The sequence below is a fragment of the Crotalus tigris genome, unplaced genomic scaffold, assembly GCF_016545835.1.
Source record: "Crotalus tigris isolate CLP2741 ecotype Arizona unplaced genomic scaffold, ASM1654583v1 scf7180000018432.44079421565:4894166, whole genome shotgun sequence".
In the NCBI taxonomy this organism is placed as follows: Eukaryota; Metazoa; Chordata; class Lepidosauria; order Squamata; family Viperidae; genus Crotalus; species Crotalus tigris.
Window position 1 is genome coordinate 3,797,805 of NW_024096999.1, and position 8,927 is coordinate 3,806,731.

Consider the following 8,927-nt stretch of genomic DNA (forward strand, 5'->3'; position numbering starts at 1 on the left):
TTGTAAGCAGGGTTGGATTGGAAGGAAAAGATGTTTTGAACATTTCATTTGTTTTAGTTGCACTACTCTCTGTTCTTGTCCTCCAAATGCAGGTGAGCTGTGGTGGCGCAGTGCTCAGAATGCAGCATTGCAGGCTAACTCTGCCCACTGCCAGCGGTTCGATCCTGACCAGCTCAAGGTTGATTCAGCCTTCCAGCCTTCCGAGGTCGGTTAAAATGAGGACCTAGATTGTTGGGGGCAATATGTAAGCTGCTTAGAGAGGGCTGTAAAAGCGCTATGAAGCGGTATATAAGTCTAAGTGCTATTGCTTATTGTTCCAACAGCGTTCAGCAAGGTTCCAAGACTGCCAAAAATAAAAATAAAATCCACCTATATCCCAAGACAAAGAAAAAGGAAGAGGATGTCATCTAGAGACATCACAGGAGGATAAGGCTGAGTTTTTCCTGGCTTCTTTCTCTCTGTGTTTTGGAGTTTTATTTGGGGGGGGGGAGACTGCTGTTATAAATGCACCGAGCTGAGCCTTCGCAAGATTTTCCGGTGGACTGAAGGAAAAAAGTTGCAGGCAAGATTCGATCGATGTAGCTTTACAATAAAGCAGAATTATCTCATCTAGCTGTGTTTCCTGTCCAGTTTCCCCTGCAAGGCCAGCATCAATCTTGCAAGCTTGAAAGTACAATTTCCCACCCTCCATCTCCTTTACAATCTGAGAGGTCTCTTCTGAGCTTTTGCCCAGCCCACTATATTGCTGAGGGCTACGTGGCCCCTTCTCTGATCATTCCCTTGGCAACTGTCTTGTTGCCCTCTTCCCCAAGGTCTTTTCCAAGTGCCACGACACAAGCAGACTCACAATGAGTTGCTCAGTGAACGGAAAATGAATTTGTAAGGGACTAGGGAATTCTGCCATGGGAGGAAGAAATATTCTGATGACAACTTCAATGCTGGCCCTTTTTGAAGTTAATTCTTATCTACAGAGTTGTTACATGACTAGAGGGGAGGAAAGCAAGGATGACAGCCGCTCTGCCTGCAATGATCTTCATTTTAGAAATGAGTCTGACAGCCATAAAGTCTGCACACAACCTGGGGAAGTTGAAGGATAGGCAGCAGGGTGGAGAAAAATCAGAGAGGCGTTAAACCAACAAGCCAGTTACAGGAGACATTTTTTTTTGCCCCTTTGTTGAAGAGAAGCAATAAGAAAGACCCCCAAGACAGTTTAAAGTGATCCTTCCCGTGTGGCTGCTGGCAGACAAATAGCTTGCTTCCTGTGTTTTAATCACATCACTGAAAGGTTTTTGCTCCTGTTCAGAGAAAAATCTGCACAATTATATTGCTTAGAAACCATGGCTGTAGAAAAGTAGGTAACAGAGGAAAAAATGTGTATCCTTTTAATTTTTAAATGCATCCTAGCAATAGCAATAGCACTTAGACTTATATATTACTTCAGAGTGCTTTCACCGCCCTCTCTAAGAGGTTTACAAAGCCAGCATGTTGCCCCCACCCAACAATCTGGGTCCTCATTTTACCGACCTCAGAAGGATGGAAAGCTGAGTCAACCTTGAGCCGGTCAGAATCAAACTCCTGGCAGTGGGCAGAGTTAGCCTGCAATACTGCATTCTCACTGCGCCACCAAGTGCTCTTTAGCAATAGCATTTAGACTTATATAACATTTCATAGTGTTTTACAGCCGTGTCTAAGTGGTTTAAAAAAGCCAGCCTATTGCCCCCAACAATCTGGGTCCTCATTTTACTGACCTCGGAAGGATGGAAGGCTGAGTCAACCTTGAGCTGGCCAGGATCGAACTCCTGGCAGTGGGCAGAGTTAGCCTGCAATACTACATTCTAAGCACCAGGAAGGAAGGAAGGAAGGAAGGAAGGAAGGAAGGAAGGAAGGAAGGAAGGAAGGAAGGAAGGAAGGAAGGAAGGGCAATAGCACTTAGACTTATATACTGCTTCATAGTGCCTTCCATACTCTCTAACTAGTTTACAGAGTCAGCATATTGCCCCCAACAATCTGGGTTCTCATTCTACCGACCTCAGAAAGATGCAAAGCTGAGTCAACCTTGAGCCCGTCAGGATCAAACTGCTGGCAATGGGCAGAATTAGCCTGCAATCCTGCATTCTAACCACTGAGCCACTGTGGCTCATCCTAATTATGTTTTTTTATATAACATGAACTCATTGCTTAATAAGATTTAGCAATCTTCACCTGCTTTGCAAATCTTATGAATTACAATATTGATTTTTCACTTACAAGGACACAACGTCTCTGGTTTTAGCAGCATGTGTGTCCAATGAGAACCTTGCTGTAGAAAAGATGATTGTTGGAGTATGTGGTCAGCAGGTGTACAGAAAGGACAATCTGGCTTTGCTCCAAGAGAACATAAGCAGTTGGGTATCTGTTTCTGAAGAAGAGGAACTGGACAATTTGCTTCCAGAAGTTGTGAATGCTCCAACACTGGAAGTTTTTAAGAAGAGATTGGACAACAGTTTGTCTGAAATAGTGTAAGGTTTCCTGCCTGAGAAGGGGTTGGACTAGAAGACCTCCAAGATCCCTTCCAACTCTTCTCTTCTCTTCTCTTCTCTTCTCTTCTCTTCTCTTCTCTTGCTCTTAATATTCTCATACAGCCATACTCTCACCCTTTCACAGTAGCTGTGATCTATGGCCACAGTATTGACTGTCACAATTAAGCTTAATTATTTTCCAAGCCAACCTGGTATGAAAATCCATTGGTGATTTTGTCTATCTAGCACAATCTTTATTTGTAGTTCTGGTTTTTCTGTCCTAGTCCTGCCCATAAATTTGTCCTGGCTCTGCTCTCAGTTCAAGTGTATGGCCCTTGACCTATTGGACGATCACCCAAGTGTAGCCTTCAGCCAAGACAAACCTGTCCTCTTCTTAGCTGTCTACTTCTACGTCAGAATCAAACTTCTCGGGCAATTCTTCCATTTGATGAGACGGAATTTGCTTTCTAATTTTATTTCAGAGAGAAAGAGGATACCTAAGAACATCTCACACAGGAGAAGATAGTCTGGTGTTCTCTTTACCTCCATCTCATCTACTCCTCAGAGTAACTAAGGCATTCTTTCTGGGTCCACGATCATCCCAACAAATTGAATGTCTATGAAGTAAGAGGAGGAAATTGTTGATCCCAAACTGTAGAGTGCTGACTAAGTTGTGGACAGCCAGTACCATTCAGGTAGAACACAAAGTCTGAGACTGAACTGCAGGGATTGTGATTAACCTCCCGGGAAGCTGATGAATCACAGATTGGGTGGGCTGTATTCAAAATTTTGTATTTTAAGAAAAGGTCCCTGTGGTCTCTGCATCCTTACAAAAATCTATTAATGGAAATCTCCTGGGGAGATTTGCTACAGTTGTTTCCTCCCTAGATTTATGATTATGGGAGGCAAGGAAAAACTTTATAGCTGGGTAAGTAGGTGTTGCAGTCAATTCATTGAACCCAACTCAATTTCTCCCTATTGACTACCAGGTGTCTTTACATCAGAAGTTGATGAATGGCAGAGATAAAAGATTGATGAACATCCAAATGCATTTTCATTTGTGCCGCTCAGTGCACATTTTCCATAAAAATGTGTCTTTGGGGATGGAAACTAATCAAGGAGAGAAGCAACGTGGGATTAAGGAGAAACTTCCCAACAGTGAGGACAATTAACCAGTGGAACAGCTTGCCACCAGAAGTTGTGGGTGCTTCATCACTGGAGGTTTTCAAGAAGAGACTGGACAGCCATTTGTCTGGAACAGGATAGAGTCTCCTGCTTGAATGGGTGGTTGGACTAGGTGACCCCCAAGACCCCCTACAACCCTATGTTCCAAGTTCCCTTGAATTTAACTTGACTCCTGTTGCCCAGATGTCCTTGTGCTGCTTTTGTCTAAAAGACTGTTTCTAAAACAACCATTTGGGAGTGATTTGTAATCACTTTCTTGTGGAACTCTTCAAATTCCCACTCCAACCAACCATGTTGTGGTTTTCTGATGGTCCCATGTCCAAGTCCTAGGTCTAAGTAACAAGTCCGATTTAATTAGTTGTGGGGAGATTGCTGAATATTGTATAAACCATTAATCTCTAAACCAAGTGATCCTAAGCTCCTGTTTCCCATTCCAATTCTAAATAAAACTCTCTTTCTCCATTTGCTCTTGCTTGGGATAAGGCACTATTCATTTTTGGGCTGAATGTTATTGCTTAGATCTTTCAGTTGGCTTAGAAAGGCAAGGAGAAAAAAAAACGAGCCATTGAAGTAAAAAAGAATGTTTTGGTTGAATAGAGTGAGTTTGCTTTTTCTATTGATTTATTTCTACAATCATTAATTAGATCTGTCTGAGCAATGTACTACATTATGGGATTATTGTCAAATTTGTAGCTAAATTACAGTCTTAACTCAAAGCAGTAATTTAATTTAGTTCTTACTCGAGTGCCGCTGATGGCCGTTGCAGAATTCCACAATCAGATATTCAGTGGAAATAAATAGAAATGTGTCTTTCTTCAGAGAGGAGAAAAATCCAGACTGCATAAAATAAAGCCGATCTTTCTTTTGTTATATCAAATTAATGGCCCTTCTTGAATTTTTTTTAAAAAAGCCCTTCCATAAAAAGACTCTGAAGCTGAATCGCTCTGAACATACAAGAAGGAATACTTCTGCCAAATGCGACTTTAAGAACAGCCAATGCATAAAAAGAGACATTTCCAATTTCTATTTTAGGAAGCGAGCAAGCGTTGAATTTGGAAACACATGTTCAAGTTACGCTCCAAGCTCTCGGCTGGTGCGTAAGTGGTTAGATTTATAAATGTTATTCACCGCCTCAGATAAATTCAGTTTAAGTTTGTAAGAAGCCGTACAACAAAAAACGCTGAATTTGAGCTATGCAAACTCCTGTTCAAAGCATTCTGATTTGCAACTTTAAACTGATCAATGAATTAGAAGGGAAAACATGAGGACCACCAGCTTTGGTCTACAAAATTCTCAATGATGACAAAGTGAGGTGTCACAGGTTTTATTCCGTATACTCAACTCGGTGGGCTCTTGAACCCAAGATAGCCAACACAACACAGAGGTCCCTAGGTATCACGTACACAAGTACAGTGGTGGGATTCAGCTGGTTCGCAGCACTTCGGCAGAACCGGTAGCTAATTTTTTGTTGCCCAGGCTCAGAATGGACTTCCAGAAGCAGCATCAACACAGAGAACCGGTTGTTGACATATTTTAATCCCACCACTGGTCGTAAGTCTACCTGTAGCTCTCCAACTTTTCATATTCCTTCTTCCTGATGTTGCTGTCCCTTGGCACAGTTACGTCTATCATCACTGCGGTTTATCTGCTTCTTGGCTACTTCCACAAGGTCTGGTTGATTGGAGAGTACCTGCCTATCTGTTTAGATCTGGAAGCAGTGGTGGGATTCAGCTGGTTCTCACCACTTTGGCAGACAGGTAGCTAATTTTTTGTTGCCCATCCACACAGAGAACCGGTTGCTCACATATTTGAATCCAACCACTACACAAGCACTCAAAGGCTAGTAATTGCTCATACTCTGCTCTTTCCCACTTCTACCCCACCTCCTCGTGCTGCTCCTCCAACTACAGCTAGTCGTTGATTTACAACCGCAATTGAGCCCAACGTTTCTGTTGCTAAGCAAGACAGTTGTTAAGTGACTCTTGCCCCATTTGATGATCTTTCTTGCCAGACTCGTTAACTGAATTCCTGCAGATGTTAAGTTAGTCACATGGTTGCTAAGCGAATCTGACTTGCCCCATTGCTTGTCAGAAGGTCACGTGAACCCAGGACGTTGCAACTGTCATAAATATGAGTCAGTTGCCAAGTGGTTGAATTCAGACCACGTGACCATGGGGACGCTGCAATGGTCGTAAGTGTGGACAATGGTCATAGGTCACTTTTTTCAGTGTCGTCTGTGGGAAGTCAGTCCCTCCCCCCGAGAATAAGAAATACTTTTGGGAATATTAAAAGGCAGAACATTATATTTCCCCAAAGGATCTTAAAGGCAGAACCCCTCCCCCCCAGTGTCTCTCCTCCAATCAGAAGCCAGGTCTGCAGAAATGCAGATGTGATAATCTTATCAGAAAGATTGGAGTCAGCAAGCTGGGATTAGAAAGAAAGATCCCTAGAATCAATAATCCCCCACGCTAAAAAAAAATCCAACAGTCATCAGCCACAGCCCCAGGGAAGCAGGATGTGACCTTTGGGACATAATAGGATTAACCCACCACCATCCAAATACCAGAAAGACACACTCAGACTCAGGCAAAAGTTCATGCCACAGGAACAACTCCAAACAAAAGGCTCCAGAGGGTATAGAAACCCACTTCCTACATGTGCTCACTCTTTTTTCTTCCAGAGCCATCTTTCTGTCTGGCTCTCCTCTTCAATAAACTACAACCTTCTTTCTAAAGCAGTCTCCATTTTGTTTATTCCCAGCTTGGACTGGACCCTGATGAAGATTTTTCTTTCAACAGTTGTAACTTTGAACGGTCACTAAATGAACTGTTATAAATTGAGGACTAGTACTACTTCGTATGAGTCCTAGTGGCCGGCAACAGTATCTTTTTCTATCTGCTTTAGGCTGTTTCATGAACACAGACCTCCCTGCCTGCATTACAAAAGCCAGAATTAAACACCGAGAGAGTGAATAGCTTGATATTTAGCGTTCTCTCAGAAAACCATCCGGTCTTGTATCATTCCCTTACAAATCAGTACTCTGAGTTGGAAAGATGCTTTGTTTCTGTGTAACTATTGGACTCAGAAATGATGGCATATGACAAAGCAAAAACATTTGTTTTAGGACGATACTGAATGTTGTCATCTGCTTGCTGACTCTTAACATTTACCCACTGGTTGTGAGTAGCTGCCAGGAAATTGACAGAGTGAGATTTAGAAAGGTCAGTGTGAAGGAACAAAAAAAAAAAAAGAGGGGGAGGAGGAAGAATGAATCATAAATAAATTTCTACCAACAGGGAGTCTAAAATTGCCAACTATTCAAGAAAATTATGGGGACCAATCCAGACAGTCACTAGAACTCAAAACCTGACTGGAAGGCACGCATTTATGAAGTAAAGCAGGGAACCCCGGCTTTAGCAACTTTAAGATCTGTGTACTTCAATACCCAGAATTCCACAGTCAGCCATGCTGGCTGGAGAATTCTGGGAGTTGAAGTCCATAGGTCTTAAAGTTGCCATGGTTGGACATCCCTGGATGAGAGTATAATTTGTATAACTATGTTTTGCTTAGTAAGGCCTCTTTGCTTCATTTCATCAATCTAGCCAATAAATCACCGAAATGGACATGTGAACAAGTTTTTAAGAGATTTTATATATTCTCATAATTTTAAACAATGATTATGGTGGTATAGATCTGTGTTTCTCAGTGTTGGCAGCTCTAAGGTGGATGAGCTCCCAGAATTCCCCTTTTCAGCAAACTGGTTGGGGAATTCTGGGGGTTGAAGTCCACCCATCTTAAAGCTGCCAACGTTAAGAATACACATAGCCCTCGACTTACGACCGCAATGGAATCCAACATTTCTGTTAAGTGAGACATTTGTTAAGTGAGTTTTACCCCCCCATTTTACGACCTCTCCTTGCCACAGTTGTTAAGTAAATCACTGCAGTTGATAAGTGAGTCACTGGTTGTTAAGTGAATCTGGTTTTCCCATTGACTTTGCTTGTCTGAAGGTCGCAAAAGAGGAACACATGACCCCTGGGACATGGCAACAGTCATAAGTATGAACCAGTTGACCAAGCATCTGAATTTTGATCACATGGTTATGGGGAAGCTGCAAAGGTCGTGCAAAATGGTCATAAGTCCCTTTTTTCAGTGCCAATGTAACTCTGAGCGGTCACTAAATGAACTGTTGTAAGTCGAGAGCTACCTTCACTGATATGGATGATAGCCGAATAGAGAGAGAGTTGAAAAATAGAGAGATCATAGATGAACCCTTTGAAGGTTAACAGCACTCCAATGACTCATAGACAAATGCAACAATAACTACAGTGTCTGAAGTGTTTTTGCATCCGGAAGCAAAAGGGGGGGGGGGAAAGAAGAAGAAGAAAAACTGCCAGAAATTCTCCCCTCAGGGAGTGGCTGTTATATTTATTTTTCTATTTTAAAAATCCTAGAAAAAAGTCCTCTGTGTATGCGTGAGGGGAGAACTGAGCATAAAGCAGCTGGATAAATTTAAACATCTCCAACTGCTGATTCATTATAGTAAGCAGTAGATGGGCCTCCATTTATGCAATCCGTTGGCTTGTTCGTTTTTCTTGGTGCTAGAGTGGGCAAGGCGTTCAAACCTGTCAGTCCTAGAGGAGATCAACCCCGACTGCTCTTTAGACGGCCAGATCCTGAAGTTGAAACTCAAATACTTTGGCCACCTAATGAGAAGGAAGGACTCACTGGAGAAGAGCCTGATGCTGGGAAAGATGGAGGGCAAGAGAAGAAGGGGACGACAGAGAATGAGGTGGCTGGATGGAGTCACTGAAGCAGCAGGCGTGAACTTAAATGGACTCCAGAAGATGGTAGAGGACAGAAAGGCCTGGTGGAACATTGTCCATGGGGGCGCGATGGGTCGGACATGACTTCGCAATTAACAACAACAACAAAGAGTGGGCTTTGCTGGTCACCACTGTGACCCTAGGACTTTTTGTACCACTGACCTCTTAAATATAGATGTTGTTATTTTTTTTAATGTGGATCTTTGGAAGATGTGGCAGTCTTCTGGAGTGATGTGGCAGGAGAATTCAGAAGCAAGCGTCTGAATTTTGTTCACGTGACCACAGGGCTGCTACAATGGCCTTAATATGAAAACCAGTCCTAGATGACTTTTTTCAGTGATGTTGTAACTTTGAACAGTGACTAAACAAATTGGACTAACTATAGTAGGGTAAGCTCATTAAAAAAAGGGAGGAAACA